Below are 25648 nucleotides of genomic sequence, written 5' to 3'. Positions count from 1 at the left end.
CGACCATTGATTCTTTGGTTTGGTTCTTTGATGCAACATTTTTCTTGAACTCCTTTTGATCAGCAAATGGAGATGCCTTTCCATGACTTGCGATGCTTAACTCTATGTCATGCGCTCGTGTTGCAAGTTCTTCAAAAGTTCGTGGTTTGATCCCTTGTAGGATGTACAAAAGGCCCCAGTGCATTCCTTGAATGCACATCTCCACAACAGATATTTTTGAAAGGCGATCTTTGTAGTCCAAACTTAATGCCCTCCAACGATTAATGTAATCCACCACGAGCTCGTCCTTCCTTTGCTTGGTGCCTGTCAACTCTATCATGCTTACAGTTCTTCAGGTATTGTAAAAAAAAATGAGGAATTCCTTCTCAAGTTTCTCCTAACTATCAATGGACTCGGGCTCCAAGTCAATATACCAGTCAAATGCGTTTCAGAGAACGAACAAATTGTTTTACCAAAAGGTCACCATGCGTTCCAGCATTGCTACAAGTCTCGAAAAAGTGGGCAATATGTTGCCTTGGGTTCCCTTTGCCATCAAATTGATGCAACTTTGGTGGTTGATAATTGGTTGACATGGTTAAACAATCAATCCTCTTAGTATAAGGCTTAGAGTAGTACAACGAACTTTGCGATGGTCCTCCATATTGAGCTCTGATAGTGTTCGTTATCATGTCTTGCAATTGTTGGACAGATAACACCGCAACTGAAGTAGATTGCTTTTCCTTTTGAATGTTTAACTTTTCAAATGATTCATCAATAGTTGTTTTCTGGGAGGTGAAGACAGGTGAACGAGGAGGGACATGGCTCGACTCTCCAGGTGCATAGGCCTCCAATTTGTTCAAAAGTTGAGTGATTTGAAGGTCTTTGTCTTCAACAGATTTCTTAAAGATCTCTATAGTCTATTCCATCATGGCAAACTTTTCGTCCATGTTAGTTGCGTCAGTCATCAGGGCATTGACTTTCGTTGAAACTAAAGAATTCACCAAATCCTCAAATCTATCAAGGTTTGAGGCTGTTTGAGAAAATTTGTCAAACATCGAGAAAGGGGTGTTGCCCTTAGAGATTGCGGTTGCGAACGTCATATGAGATCTTCTTTTCTTTGCCATCTCCAAGGAGGCGAAGTATTCAGATATATCCAAGCCACTAGCCTTGAACTTTCTTCGAGTGACTTGGCCAACATGACTGAGCTCAGCGGATGCGGCAACAGTAGCATCTTTGCATGAAACATCATGCTTGCGGAAGGCCATTGTAGCAGTAGATCTGAAGTTTGTAGTTTTCAACTTGCAAGAAGGAGAGATGAAGGACAGAATTGGTCTCACTGGGCGTGCCAAAATTTGTTCGCAACAAATTTTTGTAATACAAAAAATAAACTGCAACAAAAATAATATGAAGAAAAAGTGATTTTATTGATAAATATTTGTGAGTACAATTCTATGTATCCCTGATTCTCCTCTATAAAATTCTCCGTGATTCGAGGGTTTGAGAAGAGTCTTTCTCGAATGTAGGATGATGTAGACCTCCTTGTGATGTATTTAATCGCCAAGAACGTCGAGCAACACTTTGTTGTTACGGGTTGATCTCCGGGAAGAACTCCGTTGATCACTCCTTTGTCGAAGAACTAAGCACTTGATGATTGATCTCTCTGTTTGTGGATGCCTTCACCAATTGCGGAGTGTTCTTCTCCAACTCTGAATGTCCCTTGAGAGTTATGTAACCCCTCTATTTATAGTTGTAGAGGATGGACAGTCCATCTACATATGAACTCTCTTGCTTGATTCTGATTGGCTCATGTCATTTTAGCTACTTGGCGACATGTGGTTGGTTCTTGCTTTTTGACTTGGATTGCCACATCATTTAACATGTGGAATCATCTTGTTGGCTTTGGATTTGACAGGACATGCCATGTCACTTGACACATGGTACGAGTCTGGGCTTTAAGATGAAGAAAACCTTGGGCTCAAAAATAATAAGATGGACTAATTAAACTTGTAAAGCCCAAATTAATTATTTAACCCAATTGAATTTAATCCAAATTTTATATGGATTAGACCCAATAAATTTTATGTGCCTACGGTAACATATAACTTTCTTATTTTCAAGTTTATAAATCTCAATTTTTAAAAAAGGTTACTTATAAATATTTTTGAATGGCCTGATAATACAAAGAAAAAATTGACACTTCCCCTACATATAAGTTAACTTCTAATTAAAATAAACGTTGATGGTTTCGCCACCTAAAATGACAGCATAGTCTGAAAGTTTTTCTTTCATTGGCTTATTGGATTTATGTTGTTGGCTACTATAACTCTAAATATATAAGTGATTGAAATGGTATAAAAATACCCTCCATCCATCTATTTGATTCAATTTGCTTTCACCTTATTTTTTTGGCTCTTTTATGGCCTTAAAACTAACAGCTCATACCCTATTAAAATTTTTTTAAATTATTTAACACGTGATTATTGGGACCCCACAATAAACTAAAAATAAAAAGCTTTCTCTCTACGCTCATTCTTTATTAGGCGTTGTGTTCTAATTTTAATTACTCTGTTTCGATCGCTTGTATTTGCTTGCGAGCCTTTTAGTATTGATTAGTGTATTTAGTCTCACTTATCTTGCTGCTACTTTCATTTGTAGTATATTCCTTAGTAGTTTTCCCCTATTTTGTGCTTTTTAGCTTCAAATTATATTCCCTTTATTTACTGATCCAATATTTTAAACCTGCTAAAATATTTCCTTTATTTTTATTCGTTATCGGTTTTGGTGATAGTGCTTGCTTAGTGTGTCTTAGATTTTAGTGGTTGTACTGAATGACAGTAGGGTAAGTCATGTCCTCAGGGGGTCCTCAGGGAGGGGGGGGGAGAGGGGTAAGGGGCGTAAGAGTGGTAAGGGAGCCCCCTGGTTGAGAGTTCGGTCTTGGAAGATACAGACTTTGACGGGGAAGTATATAGAGTTAGCGAAGATTCTCCAAAATAGGAAGATCAATATAATTTGTCTCTAGGAGACTAGATAGATGGGAGCTAACGCACATCATGTAGACGTGTTTAAAGTATGGTACTTTGGACGCGTGGGGGGGGGGGGGACGGGGTAGGTATTTTGATCGATAAGTATTCACAGGGAGCTAGTAGTGGAGGTTAGGAGGGTGAACGATATGGTGATGATTATTCAGTTGGTTGTTAGGGGGTTTACTTTAAACGTGATTAGCCAAGTGGGCTTGGACGAGGAGGTCAAAAGGCCTTCTGGAAGGATTTGGATGAGGTTATGCGTGATATTTCACACACTGAGAAGCTTTTTATAGGAGGAGATTTTAATAGCCGCATTGGGGTGACATCTGGGGTTATGATGATGTGCATGACGGCTTCAATTTCGACACTAGAAATGGAAGAATAGAGCGTATAAATTATTAGAAAATCAAATGAATACACAATTATAAAAGAAGGGGAAAGATTATATATACATATAGATAAAATACCGGCAACAACCATATACTTGAAATAGTTGATCTAGACATGTCGTAAGGCATAGGATTATTGAGATATTGGTTTCACAATCCAAGAAAAGGTTTTCACAAAAAAAAAAATGGAAAATAATTTAGGAGGAAAAGGCATCCTAAAAATGAAAAATGCAATGGGTTCAAAACCTTTTTTTTTTTTAAAAAAAAGAATCATTTTAACAGCTTGTTTGGATGGTTGTTATCTATTGTATTGCATCGTATTGTTACTTTTAATATAATATTTATTTTGATTGTTACTTAAATTTTATTGTATTGAAAAAGTAATGTGTCCATCACATCTCCCATTTACAATAAGCAATTAAAAATTGGTATAACATAAAGACTTAAATACAATAAAGTATTAATTTTACCATCATACCATCGTAGTCTTTTACATCTGATTTGAGTTCTACCAGAACCGAGAAAACATCACAGACAGATAGACGCAAAGGCTTTGCAACCCAAAAAAAAACAAAGAGAAGGAAAAAGATAGACGTAAGTTTCCATTCATCGAAAAAACTAAGTAAACAATATGGATATGAAAAGTGATTCTTCGGAAGATGAATAGATATTGCATGTTCACTATATTTATATAAATCTTTGTTGGATACATGAAAGAAACATTAAACATTGAAGAACTATGGTTTCCATTTCTTAATGACCTGGAACGTTACATTTTGGAACATGAAACCTCTTGGAAACGATCTTCTCCTTTAATTGAGTAATTGAAAATTAATGAGGGAAAAAATAAAATAAAGAGTGAAAATAGGATAAAAACCAAAAGATTAACGAAAAGATCACGGAAATAACTGCCATGGATAATGAACATTAGCAAAACCATGTCATTTATCCGCAAGACCATGGACTTTTTGGCCTCTGAAAAGGTTCTGTCAACGCCATTAGAGCAAAAAAACAATTGCTTCCTCATAGATCTCACAATGGTGAATATTACAAAAAATAAGAAGACTTTCTGCAAAATGAAAGGAGTGCAAGAAGCACACGCTGTATAAAAATAAACAGTATAAGAGCAGGAAAAAAATATGAAGGAAAGATGCAATTTATAGCACATTATTAGAAAGATGGGGGCTATGGATTAGAAAAGTCACAACCTAAGATACAATTTATAGCACAATAAATAATTGGGGGTTATAGACTTGAAAAGTCACAACCCTCAATCAAGAGGTGTGAGTTATGGATATGGATATTTAAATTTAAAATAATATAAATGGTTAAAATGAAATAAAAAAATCAAAAAAATGAGAAAAAAGATAAATAGGATTCCTACATTATGGGAGATGCCACATCATCTTGTCATTCCCCTTCTTTATATATATATATATATATATATATAGAGAGAGAGAGAGATTAATGGAAATCTTATCAAATAGTTGTTCAATTTTCTAATCTTACAATGTTTTTATTTTTGTCCAAACAAATGAAGAGGCTAAAACGAGCCTTGGAGATCAAGAAGTACGTGAAATTCAACCCCCGGGAGCTGCCATACCTTGTGAAATACGTAGCAAACTGCACCAACACATGCATTAAACAGTTCCAAGGAACGCCTGCACCGATCCTGGCATTTTTGGACTATTTTGTTATGCGAATTGCTCACCAATTCATACTTGTATTTGCTCTTTTAGTTGTAAACCCCAATGCCAATAAGATCTCTGTCGCTAGATTTTTTTTTGGTTTTTATTTGATGTTCATATTGGGGTCCGAATGAATTCGGATTTATGAGTTCTCTCGCTAGCTATTTCTTGATGGAATAAATTTATACGCTTCTTTTTTGTTAGTATCAGGTTTCCCTTTGCTTTTGAGGTAGTAGTATATGGATCTTTTAACCCCAAAGTGAAATTAACTCTCTTTTAATTTGTCGTAGGGTATTCACAGATTTTAAAAAACTAATTTTTGGGCACGTGCCTTGCACGTATATCCCATATTAATTTTATATAACGTATATCTAAATCTAAAATGGTTAAGTTACTAATTCAAATATACATATTCTACAAATATTTGATTGAAATATAAGTTACAAATCCAAAAATGCAAAAGTTATCACTTTTTACCTATCCTTAATACCTCTTGTGAATGAAGTCAAAAATCCTACTATCTAACCAACTCAATCTCAATTAAAAATCTCAACAATGACACTATCGATTAGAGTTTCTCTTTTTATTTTAAGATTATATAACCGGTGATTGATTTTATCCTGTATTTAATTAGTCCCAATATAATTTTAATATAAATAAATATGCAACTATTAGTCGTACACATACAATACATAGCTAGTATATATAGTACCAACACGCAACACTTCACCATAAATTTAACTCTTCTAACCACTTGCAAGGCACATCTTTCGGTCCTTCGTGGGTTTCTCCTATTTTAACAATTTTGAATTTCTTTCATTTAAATTTAACATTTTAAGAAGTTAAAATGATACAAGCATTTATAAAAATAAAAATAAAAAGTTTCATTTTGTGACGATCCAGCCAGTCGGCTCATGAGTTACCGCTTCGTTTCCCCCATTTCTGCTTCTTTATGCTTCATTATCCGTGTTTTGTGGTATCGGGTTGGTCAGATCGAATCCGAAATGATTTTGGTAAGGTTTGAGACACTTAGTCTCTTTTAAGGAAGTTTAAATTGGAAAAGTCAACCGGATGTTGACTTATGTATTAGAGGGCTCGGATGTGAGTTCTGATGGTTCGATTAGCTTCAGGAGGTGATTTATGACTTAGGAGTGTGACCGGAATGAGTTTTGGAGGTTCAGAGTATATTTAGGCTTGAATTGGCGAAGTTGACATTTTAGCGATTTCCGGTTGATAAGCGAGATTGTGATATAGGGGTCGGAATGGAATTCCGAGAGTTGCAGTAGTTCCGTTGTGTCATTTGGGATGTGTGTGCAAAATTTCAGGTCATTTGGACGTGGTTTGGTTGGGTTGGGTTTTTGATCAAAAGCGGAATTCGAAAGATTTTAGAAAATTTGGCTTGAATCCGATGAATTTTGGGTGATTTGATATTGTTTGAGGTGATTTGATGATTTGAAACAAGTTTGAATAAGGTATTAGGATGTTTGTGCTTTCGGTTGAGGTCCTGGGGGCCTCGGGGTGATTTCGAATGGTTAACGGGAAGTTTGGATTGTTGTTGCAGCTGCTGAATTGCTGCTTCTGGTATTTTTGCACCTGCGGATTGGGGACCGTAGGTGTGGCGCCGCATATGCGAGAGAGGGGCCGCAGAAGCGGCCAGAGGTATGTTTGACCGGTATCGCTGAAGCGACTAGGGAACCGCATCTGCGATATCGCAGATGCGGGTGGCTGGGAACTTAAGTGATTCCGCAGAAGCGGACGTAGATACGCAAATGCGGTACCGCAGATGCAGTTGAAGTACCGCAAATGCGGTACCGCAGATGCGTTTGAAGTACCGCAGATGCGGAAATGTCTGGGCAGAACATATAAGTTATTTCATTCGCGATTTTGAGCTATTTTCACAATTTCTACTTCGGTTTGAGAGCTTTTTGGAAGAGGGATTTCAAGGGAACTTCATTGAGGTAAGGAATTTGGACTTAAAACTCGTTCCTATACTATTATTACACAGATTAGAGCTAGAAATCATGGAAATTAAGGGTGAAAATTGGGGAAACTAGGGCTTGGAAACTTTGACCTTTAATTGAGGACTTGGAGGACCATTTGGGGTCGGATTTGAGAACTTTTGATATGTATGAACTCGTGGGGAGATAAGAAACCTATTGATGTAAAAATTATTGAATTTCGAGACGTGAGACCGGGGGCCGGGTTTTGGTAATTTCGGGATTTTGTCGTATTTCGATTATTTTCGCTTGGGCTTCGTTCCCTTAGGGACTGATTTTGGATAGATTCGACGCGAGTGGAGGCCGATTCGAGGGGAAAAGGCGTCGCGAGCTAGAGATTTAGCCAGTTCGAGGTGAGTAATGATTGTAAATGATGTTATGAGGGTTTGAAATCCCGGATTGTACATCATAGTGCTATATTGAGGTGAGGCACACGCTTGATGACGAGCGTGAAGTCGTGCACTATTGGGGATTGTGACTTGGTCCGTCCCGATTGATAATTTTATCGCGTATTTGACTGAAATCTATTTGTTATCATCATTATTTGGGCTGAATGCCATATTTGGACCTTGTGCCAACTATTTGAACCCTTCGGGGATTTTTACTGGTATTTCCTCACTTTTGACTTTATACTTGAACTCAGTCATGTTATATTTTACTGTTTTTCATACTCAGCCAAGTTTACTCTATTTTAACACTTATATGATCTTTTAAATGATATTTTGAGCTGAGAAACATATTTTACTACTGATCGAGTGGCTGGTGAGGATTTTTGACTGAGTAAGGCCGAGTGCCTATATTGTGAGGAAACATTTGATACTGATTATGAGGCCGAAGGCCTAGTGATGATGCCACGAGGTGGCTAGATATTGCGCTTGGGCCTTAAGGGGCTCCTCCAGGAGTCTGCACACCCCCAGTGAGCGCGGGTACCCATTGTGATGTGAGATTGAGCCCGAGGGACTGGTATTGTTCTATGTGATTGCCCGAGGGGCTAGTACTATTCTGAGATGTTGCCCGATGGGCGGATTTATTGATATTGTGCCCGAGGGGCAAGCCTTTATGTGTTTACTTTTCATAATTGACTGTCAATTACCTGCTTAATCATTGAAAAAGGCTTTTCATTAAACTACATTTGAGTTAAAGAATTTTACCTATCTTTCACTGATTTACTGCTTCATTATAGAATGCTTTGTACCCTATGTGATTTCTTGTTTTCAGTTTTTATTTACATTTGTTACTCACTGAATTATAGTACTCACTTTACTCCCTGCACCCCTGTGTGCAGATTCAGGCGTTGCGGATCCTACCAGTGCGAGTTGAGAGCTCCCGACAGATATCAAAGTCCACGAGGTAGCTGCTTGACGTCCGCAGTCCCGTGTTTCTCCTCCTTTATCACTTCTATCTCTTTTCAGACAGTTGTACTAGTTTATAGACTTAGCAGACTTGTATTATGACTTATAGATGCTCATGACTAGTGACACCCCGGTTTAGGGCTGTATTGGGTTGTACTTCCGTATTTTATTGATATTATCCGCTACTTAGTATTATTAAATCATGTTTCAGACTGCTTTTATGTTGCTTAACTGCTTTCAAAAGTGAATTGAGTTTAATTGGCCGACCTTGTCTTCACGAGAGGCGCCATCACGACCGGGTTCGGGTTTAGGGTCGTGACACAATTTCCTCCTAAAATAAGGACAATGTGAAGTTAGAACGGTAACAATTATGAGTTACATATTTGTATACAATGTAATATTTCACAGCAAATTAAGTTTCCTTACTTATTTATAGATTTAAATGATAAAATAAGAGTTGTACCAAAGTTTCCAAAACATGTTACTGCTAAAATTGCTCTGAACACCCAAAACTCAAAAGTCTACTCAGAGTTTACCACAAGCAAAGTACAAATTAGGACATTGAAGGGCAGAGAGCGAGACAGAATTAACACTTTTTCTTATCAGTAAATTGGAGAAGTAATTCCAAAAGGCTAGTACGTCTATAAATATGCATACCAAATCAAACCACCATATCATCTAGTTAAAGAGTAACTAATCTATTTAAAGGGAGAAAATGAATCTAATAGTAACCCCAACCTCAATTCCAAATTCTTAATATGCTAGGATGAAAGAGTGATCATATTCTTGTGGAGATGCTCTTGTGGCTCCTTAACTTGAGGAATATTGCTACATATGCCATCTCTCTGAGAGTGGAGAGAAGAAGTTTAAAAGTGATGCAATGAAGACTAATGCCGCTATTGTCTCAACTTCTCTTTTCACGACAATTACCAAAATCTCTCTTCAAGGACATGGCTCTTGATAGAGAATTATGGAGGTCGAGCATTAAGGTTGTAGGTTAGGGGAGAGGGTGAATATTTTTACAGCACAACTGAGAGAGACTATCTAGTTAGGAGTTAGACTAGGAATGTCAGTGGTCGTCTATTGATGCAGGGCTTTACCTTCTAGTTGTACTATACCAACCATCTAATTCGTATTTCGTATTTCGTATCCTGTGTTTCATATTTCATATCTCCTATATATTGTTGTTATTTTATTACGCATTTTTATGGTACTAATAAATTATCTCCTATTGCTTTTTTTGAGCCTTTTGAGCCGAGGGTCTCCTGGAAACAGCCTCTCTACCCTTCGGGGTAGGGGTAAGGTCTGCGTACATATTACCCTCCCCAGACCCCACTTGTGGGATTATACTGGGTCGTTGTTGTTGTTGTTGTTGTCTCTTCAATTTGTAAGTGAAGACTTATGTAAAATTTTTGTAAAGATCGTTCTTAAATAGGACAAAGACAAGCAAGTTGGAAAGATTGTAACTTAAACTTTATGTAGGAACTTAAATGCAATTGAACGTAAGAAAGGGAACGAGGAACAAAATTCATCTGTTGTGTTTCAATATGTATGAATATGGTCCATGTATTAAATATTCAATGGATTTAGTGTATTTATTTATTATTCAACATAACTTCTCAAATTCTTCATTTCTATAACAACAAAGAGAATGTTGTTTAATGTAACAGTTTTATGAAGAAGGTAATATATTTATTTTTCAATGGGTTTTATAGTCATTCAATTTTATAAGGTTATTTCGGTCTTTCAGCTTTTGCCTTGAGGCTTCACACTATAGTATGATTCATACGCACTATGACAAGAACAAATAAACAAAAGTTTCAACCAGAAAGTATTTAATTGTCTAAGGGATATAGAGCGAGAATTTTATCTGCGTTGATGTATTAAAATTAAAAGTTTTCTTCTTATCTATCAAAATTTTAATGTGACGAGTTTAATATTTAATAATTTAAAATATTTTGACTCTGGAAATTAGGATGGATTTTTAGTTTTCGTCTGTGGAGTGTGGACCTCCAAATAAAATTCGTTTGAGCTCCAAACTGCACCAACACATCGTTAACCAGTTAATTATTTTTGCGTGACATGGTTAGGAATGGAAGCTAAATTAAAGTAGCCTTAGTAGAGTAATTGTCACAACCCAAAATTCATCAAAGATCGTGATGGCGTCGGACATCTCGGTCAGACAAGCCAACATTGAGTAATTAATTAAACTCTCTTTTTAATATTTTAGGAACCATAATTTCCTTTAATTTAACTAGTAAAAGGAAATCATCACTGAATAAATAAAATATTTACAACTTTTAATATTAAATATCCCATAATCATCCCAGAACCCGGTGTCACAAGTGCATGAGCAATCACTAGGAAATCAAATGAAGTACAATAACTGTCCGGGATACAGATTTGGACAGGAAGTAAATACAATACACTGAAAGAGACTATGCTGGTTGCGGGTTGCCTCGAGAGATGCAGCTCGCCTAAGTCTCTGTGTCATCCATGCTGCTACACCTATTAGGCCGTTAGAGGTACATGTTCCTGTGCAACAAAAATGCACAGCAAGTGTAGCATGAGTACATAAACAATGTGTACTCAGTAAGTATCCCGTCTAATCTCGAAGAAGTAGAAATGAGAGGTCGACTTCGACACTTACTAGTGGTCCAATGATAATATATCAATAATTTAATAAATCGAGGATTTTCATAAAAATGACGGTAACTCAAATTGCATGAGGCAAGTAAACAATTCTTTCGTTTATAGGAAATTCCCAAATTCATTTTCATCATTTATACATTTATCTCAGGCCAGAGAGAAACAAATATCAACATCTATGAATTTCAAGGCAAGCAATACAAGCTTGCGCAAATCATGCCGAGGTCGTACGGCCCGATCCAATAAATATTTAAATTGTGCACTGCCAGAGGGTCGAATGGCGAGAACCATAGATGCATCCATTACCCCGCTCGCGAATCATACATGCGACGCAGGTACACATAGAAACACACATTCAAACAGTCAATCAAGACTTCATCAGGCAAAAACAATTACCCAAAGAAATAGCAATTCTCTTTAACGGTCAAGAAAATGATGTTTAATTCCTGTAGAAATTCATTTACCAATTCAATATGATTTAAGCATTTTAAATCGACAATAAGATTCCAAATATTACAAGTAGAGCATGCTTTTGGGTCCTAGACTACCCAGACTTATGCATAATAGTATCTACGCATAGACTCTCGTCACCTTGTGCATACGTAGCCCCCAAAAATAGGAGCACATATCGAATTAATTCACCTATGGGGATAATTTCCTCTTACAATGTTAGAAGGAAGACACACCTCACTCCGAAGCCCACTTTCAGATCCAAGATTATCCTCAAACCCTCAATTCGGTGCCGAACAATCCAAAATTAATGAAATAGTGTATAAACTAATCAATACATGTTCAAAAATTCATATTTCAACTATTAAGGTGATTACCCAACCCTAAATGTAAGATTCCTAAAATTCACCCCCGGGCCCAGGTTCCGAAAATTTTCGAAGAAAGTTGTTACCCATAACTTTATGAAGTCAAATATATGATTTTTACCAAATTCCATAACCATTTTCGTGGTCAAATCTCATTTTTATAAAAAACCCAAGTTTTCATCTAAACCCTTGATTTCACCAATTTTTACATGTTAATCTATCCATAATCTATGTATTAAACTCATGTTGTGTAGAAATTACTTACCTCAAAGTGCTAGGTGAAAACCTTCTTCCAAAAGTTCCAAAAATCGGCCAAATCCGAGACTCAAAACTCAAAAATTAGTAAAAAAAAAAATGGCTGACTCCCATTTTTAGGCATTCTACCTAGGCAAGTCGCACGTATGAAATGCGACTTTGCCTGATTTTCGGGCAAAAATTGAACTACTATCAACCTTCTGTTAACGGACCATAACCTTTTGTGCTAATATCCAAATAATAAATGGTTTAACTTTCTGGAAACTAGAATCAAAGATCTACAACTTTCATGTTTTGCAAATTTTTAGATTCTTTATAGATTTCGAGATATAAGCTTCCAAAGTAGGCTCCTCGCATCAGAAATTTCTGGGGAAATTGCAAGACAACTTTACCAGCCTTTATTCAATTGATCATAACTTTCTGTAAAAATATCTAAATGATGAATGGTTTATCTTTCTGGAAACTAGAATATAAGAGCTACAATTTTCATGTTTTGTAAATGTTCAGATTCCTTATAGATTGCAAGATATGAGCTTCCAAATTCAACTCCTCGCATCAGAAATTTCTGGCGAAACAACTTCTGCAACAGAATTTAAGCAGCTTTCTTTGTCCGAAATCCACCCGAGGCCCTCGGGACCTTAAAAAATTATACCAACATGTCTCAAAATATGATATGAACTCGCACGAGGCCTCAAATCATATCAAACAACGTCGAAATCATGAATCGCACTCCAATTCAAATTTAATGAACTTTAAAATTTCAAACTTCTACTTTCGTTGCTTAAACCTATCAAATCACGTCCATCCGACCCCGATATCAAAAAGTCCACTTTCGGTCAAACTCCTCAAAAACCTTCAAATTTCTATCTTTAGCCAAATGACTCCAAAATGATCTACGGACCCCCGAATTCACTTTCGATCGTGCTCCTAATAACAAATCTCCATACAGAGCTATTCCCAGAATCGAAATTCCTAACGGACATTGATAACACTGAAAGCCACTTTAACCCAAACTTATGAAATCCTTCCAAAAATGCTAACTTCCACAATAGGTGCTGAAACGTTCCCGGGTTTTCCAAAACCTGATACGGATATACGCCCAAGTCCGAAATTATCATACGAACCTACTGGAACCTTCAAATCCCGATTCCGAGGTCGTTTACTCAAAAATCCAATCTTAGTCAATCCTTTCAATTTAAAACTTCTAAAATGAGAATTCTCTCTCCAAGTCAACTTCGAACTTCCCGCAATTCAATTCCGACCATGCGTACAAGTCATAATACATGAAGTGAAGCTATTCATGGCCTTAAACCGCTGAATGACGCGCTAGATCCCAAAACGACCAGTCGGGTCATTACATTTTCTCCCACTTAAACATATGTTTGCCCTCAAACATGCTAAGAACTGCACTGGAGTTGTTCGAAATCACTGTTTAACACCTCGTGCACCTACCCGTGCTTCTACAACCCAGTTGAGCACATTAGCTCGATCAATTCTGAAGATATTCCATTTTATTCAAGCAAATAAGCTTAGAGCATAATTCCAACATTCGGAATTCTCCGTCAGGCCTGCTTCCAATATATGAACATCGTAACAATCACTACACGAGGTACCAGAACATGACTGCATACCTTTTCTAAATTCTCACCATGCACCACATCATTCACAGGACCATAATAACATTCTCTGATCATAATAACCAACATTCCCCGAATCTGATGCTCACAACGCACCTCATGATATATATAAGTCTTGTTCCAACTCTCACAATACCGCCACGACAGAAGAGATGTGTAGAACTCTCGCAATACCATTACAACAGAAGAGATGTGTAGAAATTTATAACCAACTGCCAAGTCAACAAATCATTGAGTCTATACTTCTGACAAGAACCATTACCTCATTCTAAACCAAATAATGATCTTTGCTCTTTAATATACTTCATATAATCTAACTACGCTGATCCTAGATCCAATAATCTCGTCTCACCCAGTATGAATTGCTCAGGCAATAAGCCACCCCGATCATGATCAAAAGTCCCATATGATGCCATAACATGCCAATAGGTTGCAAGCTCGAACGTGATACATAAGGAAAACGAACTCAGGAAGGGACTACTCAACTTACGCGACTAATATGAACTTTCCTCAGAAAATGGGAAACAAAACACACAAAAACAGGTATAAGGAACTGTACTCAACATCACACTGTTGCGGCGTGCAACCCGATCCAAACAACATACCCATGGCGGCGTGCCACACGATCCATACATAAAATTCACATAAGAAGATACACACCGAGCTAAATTACTCATTACAACAAAATACCGAATATTGATCATAAGCACGCTAAGTGCATAATACCATCCCTGGGGAGACATATAGCCCCATAAGCTAACAAACTCAAGCACAACTGAGGTGCGATATATGTTCTGAAACTAAAGAGCCATCCTACTCACATAACACCATCGCTACGCGGAACCTCAACACAATAAGAAAATTATTGAGCCGTTCACAACTCACATAGCACAATATAACATTACATACCGACGGCAAAATAATATCCAACGTCCGAATACTCCTCTATAAGGAGCACTATGATAGAATGAACACATCCGGCCTAATATAGAGCCCATATTCATACTTAAATCTATTCACAGACCTCAAGCCGATTCTGATCGTACCGAACTAGGTCCATAATCTTTCCTGGGTCCATAATAACCACCTTTTTCCTATATAACACAAGAACAACCATCATAACTGGAGTAATCCTCCACAGTCCACAACCCAATAAATCGAGTGCCCTCCAGGCATCAATTCTCAAATTAACGATATCACCACAATCTTCATACTTGGTTTAATTCTTTAATCAATCAAGTGACTACATGCCACACTTATACAACCTTCCCATAGGGCATGCTCCCACGACCTTCCGTAACAGATAACAGGTCTATACATCCAAACCACCGGCCACACTAACGCTGAAAAGCGATCAAGAATCCTTAACCAGGATGCAAAGCCTTTTTCACAAAACACCGATCCTAGGTGACGTTGACAACAATGCCGGCTTACTCTAAATATTCAAATCCCTTTTATGCTCATCTGAGCTCGTGACATCCTTGTCAACACCGAACCGCAACCTTGATCCTCACTTTCAAATTCCATACCACTCATTGCACCCAATATGCTAATATGTAATAGCACAAGATCTTCATTATAACTCCTGAACCACTAATATGGTAAACACTTCCTCACCTGGAAATTTTTTACTTAACTCATTCCAAGAGGACCATAGAAACACACAAGTAACTTCTCATAACCGTAGAACATTCAAATCCTCAAGTAGTGGTCTAAACCACCATAACCTTTCTGAGATCCGCCTACACATAATAGGCTATAATACTTGAATCCTTCCAAATATAATCAATTACGACGACCGTCGAGCCTCGGGCACACCGCCACCACTATGCAAATTCAATCATGGCTAACCAATCTAACTTCCTCTAATTCATCCTTAACTTGCCTTAGAGATGATATTAGCTCCATTCCTTACATCACCAACCTAAATCTGCACTCATCTTGAGTGACCCCATTCCATGAGACCACATTGTCTCCAAACCCATGAACCACTTCATAGCCTCCTTGCACACACATTCGTATCTTCAACGGATGCACCCATTCTGATAATCCCTCTATGAATCCGAAGTCTTTTTCCCTTTTTCCTTCTGATGCTACACTGTAAGCCGAAAACATCATAGATCATTCCGAGCCTCTTATCATAATCTGCTATAAAAGCTCGATTCTTAACTATACTGCGGACTTGAATCCTTAGGCACCGTATTCTTAAATTCTTTGAATTCACTAGGACTGTTGTTGAGAGCCACCCATTCTGACTTGGTCCTGAATATAATCAACTCCATAAATCTTCTAGCACATGAACACCCTCTCGACGAAGCACCCGGCCAAATCACTATCCTTGAAACCCGCATATACACAAGGCATAAATCATGTACCCTTCCCCAAGTCTAAACATGAGTCAATAAGGCCAACTATAGCACACCTTTAACAATTCCTTTGCTCAAATTACCTCTTATGTTCCTTTCCCTTGGCTGAAATAACCCATCCATATGCTAATAACCTGAAATCTCACAAATAAACAACCATGCAATCCAACCATAGGCGGTGGGACTCTCCCACTTAGCTTGAAGCCACTATTACATAACTCCAAAACCCACCAAGATTCTTTATCTCTCATTGACATATCCTTGCACAATCCACCGCCAAATTCCTCGAAATCCTTCCGTTAGCATTTCATGAACACTTTGAATCTCTAGCAATATTCACATATTCGACTTCTTACTGGATAACTAGTAGGATTCTTCACATAAGCTTCGCCAACCACGCGACCGCTGATCTGCTCACAGGAGATAACCCCTTGTAGAAATTACATGCCATCATCTCCCAACAACACTGCAATGCACCATTACTATGAAATCAACAACCCATCCTGAGCCCATGCTCATTCGCTAGCTAAACGAATCCATTCATTCCTCGTGGACATCCACTAAAATACACGACAATATCTCCCCATTTCAAAGTTATGTTGTATCCTTCTTCATATCAAGCAGCTCCTTTCCGTCATATCAAATCTCCTGCCGTATGCTAGGCAATATTTCAAATTACGCTCGTAGACCCAATCATCGTCCACTAAATTTCCCAAACCACTCTAACTTTTCCTCAAGGTGTATAGTTATCCTGCCACTGAACCTATATGTTATTCTACCACACTCTCACTTTGGGCAAACTGACTTCTTTAAGAAACTACTCGACTTCCGCTTCTTACACATGGCCTTCTAGAAGTTTAACCACCGCATGACACTTCCCAAATGTCCTTCCTCATCCTTCCACACATCTCTGTAGCACTTGAACCAATGGACTACTACTAACTTTATACTTTTCTGAAGATCATGTTTTCTCGATCCGTTGACATTAGAAACATCAACTCAATCCTGAACAATTATAATCTAGTTGCCTTTCCTCCGTCGGGAATGAAATACCGAGTCTCTGAATTATGCACTGGGTAGGCCTCCTTTCAGGTCATTCACTGCCCCGACATATTGGTAAGTATCCTACCATCACATCAATACTGGGTGATAGCAACGCACGAATCGTCATAACATCGATGCCAGATCTCGAAACCTTAGGTAATACTGATACTGAGCTGAAACGACAGAACAACCTTCTGCAAGGTGACGACAATAGCCCAAACAACTACGCAGGGAGAAACATTCTGCACCACATCTGTAGTACTATTAGAATTCCTCAATTCCCAATTTATAATAAGCACTTCGCGTCGCATAAGATTGAGTTGGAAGGAAACATGGGCATAAGCCTCAAAGGAATCAAACCGCACGATGAGGAATCAAGAAGGGAAGTGATCCTAACAGCCTTATAGCCTCTCGAAGATAAGTACAGACGTCTCTGTACTGATCCGCAAGACTCTACTAGACTCGCTAATGACTCGTGAGACCTAAGGAACCTAGCGCTCTGATATCATGTTGTCACGAACCAAAATTCATCAAAAGTCGTGATGGCACCAGACATCTCGGTCAGGCAAGCCAACATTGAGTAATTAATTAAACTCTCATTTTAATATTTTAGGAACCATAATTTCCTTTAATTTAACTAGTAAAAGGTAATGATCACTGAATAAATAAAATATTTACAACTTTTAATATTAAATATCCCATAATCATCCCAAAACCCGGTGTCACAAGTGCATAAGCAATCATTAGGAAATCAAATGAAGTACAATAACTGTCACGACCCAAAAATCCCTCCAAAGAAGTCGTGATGGCACCTAGTTTCTAAACTAGGTAAGCCTAACATTTACTGTAATAATATGGGTATTCACTAACTTTAAATTAAATTACTCTGAACAAAATGCAATTCCCAAAACTGGTAGTACAAGTCACAAGCCTTTCTAAGAGTATTTATACAATATGATTACATCACTGTTCCGAAGCAAAGGGAACAAATGGAAATAAGTACAATTGAAGGTGACTCTAAGGACTGCGAATGCTATAGCAGGTTTACCTTGAGTCTCCACCGCAATGAATAGCTACCGTCGATCAAAGACATGGATCTGTACACAAAAATGTACAGAAGTGTAGTATCAGCACAACCGACCCCATGTGCTGGTAAGTGTCTAGCCCACCCCGGCGAAGTAGTGACAAGGCTAGGACCAGACACTCACATAAACCTGTGCAGTTTATAGCGTACAAAATAATATGAAGCAAATAATAATAATGGCAACGATGATCAACCAATGATATAAATAACTGGCAACAAGAACACCAAAATTGCTTCTCAACAAATAACAAATACAAGTGCAATCAATTAATCAAGTCCTTCAAATATAAATCTTTCATATAAGCATCTTTTGAATATAATTCTTTCGAGTAAAGGTCACCTTGTGACACCTCATATCATAATCATAAATAATATAGGTCTCAGCCTACTTTCGAAATTTCACAGCACCTCGTGCCCAAATTTATGTCACAACCGCACGGACAACTCACGTGCCATTAAATAAAACCATAATATTTTCCCCGGCACCTTGTGCCCACATATTTCTGTCTCACATTGCACAACAATATTCTCATGTTACTCAGCTCATAGGTTCCATAACCCAATACAATTAAGAATGTTCAAGGAGCCTCATTCACTTAACATAAAGTAGAGTACATCTCCCAACGCAATTAGGAAATCAACAAGAAAAGATGACGTTATTATTTATTTCTTTCTGAAATCATTTGATAAAGAAAATACCCTTTTCAATTACTGTACAATATCGAATGAATTAGTACCTTTAATACGAGAAATCAATTGAGTTAAAAATGTGACAATTTTTTTGAAATTTGGAGTTTTGAACACAAACAAATAAATAAGGCGAGGTATCGTAAACACTATGGATTCGAACACAATGGGTCACAACAGTAAAGGGACCTAACTAGTTAATACACTTGAATTGTTAATAACAAGTAAACACATCAACAGTGAGTAGGAAAACAACAGTTGCACGGCATCATCCTTCGTGCTTTTACTCTCGTTCTCACCAAATCAATCATGTAAAGTACACGACATTTTCCTTCGTGCTTTACCTCACATAATGATGGCACGGAATGATCCTTCATGCATTAACATTTATATCATGGCACGGAATGACCCTTCGTGCATTAACATTTATATCATGGCACAGAATGACCCTTCGTGATTTACACTCTTTCCTCACAAACAACAATACACGGCATCACCCTTCGTGCTTTATCACTCTTCCTCACCCAAGCAACAATCACAAACAATGGGTCGAGGGAATAGACAAGGTTAAAATAGGAATCCCTACAAGGGAACAATAAGTAAACAATTTAGATCCCGACAAAGGGGATAACATTAATAATATAAATTTCCCGGCAATAGAACAATTGATGCCTCTTTCTCTTTCTTTCACTTTCATTTCATAACTCACTCTAACACTTGAGCCAATTCTTCAAAGTATGCAATTATCTCATAAACTTTCACAATTTGTATTATAACTTGAGTCATTGCTCCTCGAAGTTCAAGAACCACAATTACTTCATTAACTTTCCCGGCAAGGGAACAATACTATCAAAACAACCATCCCAACAAGGGAACACTACTATCAAAACAATCATTCCAACATGGGAACAATAATAATCATAACACATGAAGCGCAATAAACTACAACGGAGTCACAACAATTATAATACAAGACTCACGGGCATGTTCGACCCCCAACGTATAGATACTCGTCACCATGCCTATACGTCGGACACATCACATAACAAGTAGCAAATATACTCAAGTCATATTCCCTCAATCTAGGGTAGACCAAAAACTTACCTCGAACTTCCACGGCCAACTCAAGCCTTTGCCTCACGAATTCGTGCCCGAAATTCTCAAATTTAGTCATAAACAGTTCGATTCAGTCAATAAAAATTATAAGAATTAATTAGATATGAATTTCTACATTTTCCATTAAAATCCGAAATTTAAATCAAAATTTTCCGTGGGGCCCACGTCTCAGAATCCGACGAAAGTAGCAAAATATGAATACCTATTCAACCACGAGTCCAACCATACCAAAATTATCCAATTCCGATACCATTTGGTCCTTCAAATCATCATTTTATATTTTTGAAAGGTTCCACAATTTTCTTCCCAAATTCCATCTCAAATCACGAATTAAATGATGAATTCAGTGATAGATTCATGTACTCTAACCAAATCTAAGTTAGAATCACTTACCCCGACCAATTTCTTGAAAAACCTTCGAAAAATCGCCAAAATCCGAGCTCTCTAGGTCAAAATATCAAATAAAACCCCAAAACCTCGTATTTATAGAGTACCCCTCGGATTTCGACACCTCTGACCGCACAAAAATGACCGCGGTCGCGCAGGCCTTGCTCTGCAGGGACATACTTTAGTATTTTGGCTATAACTTTCTTTACAGATATCCAAATGGCAATATCTTTACCTTTCTGGAAACTAGACACGAAGGGCTAGAACTTTCATTTTTGAACCACCTCAAAATTCCTTGTGAAACAAAAGATATGAGCTTTCGAAGTAGGACCAGTGACCTGCAGATTCTTACCCTGCGCGGCCGCGCGCCCAGCGCGAGAAGAAGCGCGGTCCGCGCTGCCACTGCTGCCCTCTCCATTTTTCTAAGTTCCGGGGTGTCCGTACTCGCTCAAAACTCATTCGAAACACACCCGAGGCCCCCGGGAACTCAACCAAAAGCACCAACAAGTCTGAAAATACATCACGGACTTAGTCGAGGCCTCAAATCACATCACATATCATCAAAATCACCAATTATGCATGGATTCAAGCCTAAGAACTTATTTAATTTTCAAATTTCACAACCGATGCCGAAACACATGAAAACTAGTCCGAATGACCTCAAGTTTTGCAGACAAGTCCAAAATGATATAACGAAGCTACAGAAACTCTCGGAATTCCATTCCGACCCTCGAATCAAAATCTCACCTATCAACCGGAATTCGCCAAAATACTAACTTCGCCAATTCAAGCCTAATTCTATACCGTACGTCCAAAACCACTTCCGATCACTCTCCTAAGTCACAAATCACCTCCCGAAGCTAACCGAACCATCAGAACTCACATCCGAACCCTCTAACACATAAGTCAACATCCGGTTGACTTTTTCCAACTTAAGCCTCAAAATATTCTTTATATTAACTCCGAATCTTCAGAAAACCAAACTCGACCTCACATGCGAGTCATAATACATATTACGAAGCTGGTAGAGATCTTAAGTCGTTGAACGAGGCGTTAATTCTTAAAACGACAAGTCGGGTCGTTACATTCTCCCCCTCTTAAAACATACGTTCGTCCTCGAACGTTCCAAGAATTATTCTGAGGACATTAAATTGATGTTTCTACTTTTACACATATGCTCGTTGTTGATACCACATTACCACATTCAAATAAGTTTGACAATACCATTTCAATTGAGGCTATTTCTCTTACCTGTATTTGTAAACTTTAAGAGCAAATTTCTTACCCTCCAAACATTTCCAAAAAGGTCCGATTTTTCACATCATCACACGATCTTAGTCTCACCTGGATATAGCAACTCGTGCCTACGCACGTATCAACCTTTTAATAGCGCTTAACGGTTGTTCCACACTCCCCCACTTCGGGTCATTCACCCTCAAATAAGAAGTAGAGTCTGCTCTCAAGCACATAATGTAACTTATCCCTTTCTTCGCATATCTTAATGTCCCAAATGTTTCTAACTCCCAAAATTTTCAGAAATTTCGGCAGAGCCTCCCCTGTAATTGGGCCTATCCACCTGTCAGGGTAACACCAAAACAACTCCTAACAACACATCTACAACCCAACAAGGCACCATCATGTATATATCAATAACACTAATCTCAACAATACAAACATGACATTATCACAATGATATCTTGACATAAAACGCATCATATGTATGACCTTAACTACATCTCTGATCTCATTAGTTGTTCACAATCAATTACAAAATCGTCAATTAACCTCATGTTAACCAAAATCTCATTTCAATTCCCCTTTTTTTTCCACAACACTGACAACCAATCGCGAGGCATGAAAACCTCATCATTATTTACCCAAATCAATGAATCACATTTAACGCCACCTGGGCACTCACCTCGTAGGTCAAAACTCAATAGTTACAACACAAATATGGCTAAATATGCACAGAATCACATAAGAAAAATTTATCAAATAAGCCTAACAGGCATGACTACCTGTTAATACTATAGTACAAATTTAAATTTCACAAAGGGAGAATTTAAACATATAAATTGTTCACCACAAGGACCTCGTCCTTATATAACTTCCACCGTGGCTTGTAGCCCGTTTTAAATATTTCACATCATAAAAAAAATTGTGAGGATCTCGTCCTCAACTCTGCATCACAAGTAATTTCACATTGTGCCAACTGAATTCTTTCCATTTCTTTTCTTTCTTCTCATAAATTCCGATAAACATCACAACACAGAATGAACCCCCATACCAATAGGGCGTACAATTCATAAAAATTGAAATCAATTATTCCGAAATCACATCAAATCCACTGTAGTGAGTAATAGAAAGATTTTATTTTTTATTTTTTTATTTTTTGGACTTATAGCCCTTAATAGTGTACAAAATAAAATGATATACACGGGCCAACATCATCAAATCTCCCAACAGGGATAAACTTAAAAGTGGGTTACAAAATTACGAATCTCACCCATAAGCGGAGCATAATAGGAGGACTCGCCTCAATTTTTATAACCAAATCAAATTAAGGAAAAATATCCTTTTTATAACAATCGGAATCGTACCTGTAACGACACCATCTGGTGTAGTGGCCTCAGCCACACCATAGCAATTATATCAATGGGTCGGGCCTCCACCTCTTAGGCGCCATCTACCCGCTCGTCCTCTATCTCTAACTTGTAGTGTATGTAGATTAGTAACTATAATGGAGTGTGTGGATTGACTGTTCTACTAAAGTAGGTTTCTCCCAAGTCTGGGACAATTTCTCATGATGTTCCTAGTATCACCACATTCATAACAACTCATCTACAGTTCGGCTGCTCATTCTGAGTCTATGTCGGATAACTAGGATAACCATTGAAGGAATCATATGACAGTGGTGCATTAAAAGATGACTGTCCCATGAGAGTGCCCTGATTAATTGGAGCACTACGAGTATTCTGAAATTGTTTCCATGTCCCTGCTAATACCAAAATGTAAAATTATTATGGACACAGGAATATCGAAAGTCTCAACATCTTCCTATACAAATCTCAGCTCTTACTCATATACAAGTTTCAAAGAACCTTTGAATACCACATAAATACATCTCAGGCCAAAACTGATATGACACATGACCCCACAATTTGATCGTTGATAGTGGACTCCCTTCACTTAGCACGAAGCCATATGAAACATTCCGATGATTCACAATACTAACATTTATCGCTCGTACGACACCGGTCATAAGACACCTCGAGCTATTTATTTGGCGCATGTCATCCTCGTGACAATTAAACTCGCTTCCTCCAGTGTCTTGGCTTGCTAATATGTACCCTCCGCCAAATAGAAATCCCATACAAACCACATTATCTCTAATACCACCAACTATCTTCGGATCTACATCCACCTCGTGACCATGCCACGATTGTGATGATTAGGCAACTAATTAATCCATTTTAAGATATTACTTATCAACCAAATGTCAGAATCTGATGCACCCCCATGCGCACAACTGAAAGATCTTTTTGTGCTTCCATATCTTCAAATCTGAACGACACATGGTAACAATGGTTGAGTAGCCTTGGCTCTCTTATAACCTTTTACGGTATCACAAACCATTGGCGTAGTGCGCAATTCCATACATGAGTGGATGCAAAAGAACATAAGATATATGCTTCAAGCTGAATAAATGTTGCACGATAAGGAATGAATGAAGTGGATTTTTTTTCCTACTAGTTCTGTAGCCTCTCGAAGATAAGTACAGACGTCTCCGTACCGATCCGCAAGACTCTACTAAACTCGCTTATGACTTGTAGCACCTATGAACCTAGAGCTCTGATACCAACTTGTCACGACCCAAAAATCCCTCCAAAGAAGTCGTGATAGCACCTAGTTTCTAAACTAGGTAAGCCTAACATTTACTGTAATAATATGGGTATTCACTAACTTTAAATTAAATTACTCTGAACAAATTGCAATTCCCAAAACCGTTAGTACAAGTCACAAGCCTTTCTAAGAGTAGTTATACAATATGATTACATCACTGTTCCGAAGATAAGGGAACAAATGGAAATAAGTACAATTGAAGGTGACTCTGAGGGCTGCGAATGCTATAGCAGGTTTACCTTGAGTCTCCACCGCAACGAATAGCTACCGTCGATCAAAGGCATGGATCTGTACACAAAATGTACAGAAGTGTAGTATCAGCACAACCGACCCCATGTGCTGGTAAATGTCTAGCCTACCCCGGCAAAGTAGTGACAAGGCTAGGACCAGACACTCACATAAACCTGTGCAGTTTATAGCGTACAAAATAATATGAAGCAAATAATAATAATGACAACGATGATCAACCAATGATATAAATAACTGGCAACAAGAACACCAAAATTGCTTCTCAACAAATAACAAATACAAGTGTAATCAATTAATCAAGTCCTTCAAATATAAATCTTTCATATAAGCATCTTTCGAATATAATTCTTTCGAGTAAAGGTCACCTTGTGACATCTCATATCATAATCATAAATAATATAGGTCTCAGCCTACTTTCGAAATTTCACAGCACCTCGTGCCCACATTTATGTCACAACCGCACAGACAGCTCACGTGCCATTAAATAAAACCATAATATTTTCCCCGGCACCTTGTGCCCACATATTACTGTCTCACATTGCACAACAATATTCTCATGTTACTCAGCTCATAGGTTCCATAACCCAATACAATTAAGAATGTTCAAGGAGCCTCATTCACTTAACATAAAGTAGAGTACATCTCCCAAAGCAATTAAGAAATCAACAAGAAAAGATGACGTTATTATTTATTTATTTCTGAAATCATTTGATAAAGAAAATACCCTTTTCAATTACTGTACAATATCGAATGAATTAGTACCTTTAATACGAGAAATCAATTGAGTTAAAAAAAATGTGACAATTTTTTTTGAAATTTGGAGTTTTGAACACAAACAAATAAATAAGGCGAGGTATCGTAAACACTATGGATTCGAACACAATGGGTCACAACAGTAAAGGGACCTAACTAGTTAATACACTTGAATTGTTAATAACAAGTAAACACATCAACAGTGAGTAGGAAAACAACAGTTGCACGGCATCATCCTTCGTGCTTTTACTCTCGTTCTCACCAAATCAATCATG

Source organism: Nicotiana tabacum, chromosome 10 (assembly GCF_000715075.1).
Source record: "Nicotiana tabacum cultivar K326 chromosome 10, ASM71507v2, whole genome shotgun sequence".
Classification (NCBI taxonomy): domain Eukaryota; kingdom Viridiplantae; phylum Streptophyta; class Magnoliopsida; order Solanales; family Solanaceae; genus Nicotiana; species Nicotiana tabacum.
The sequence above is the reverse complement of the archived record's forward strand: the minus strand, read 5'-3'. Positions refer to the sequence as shown.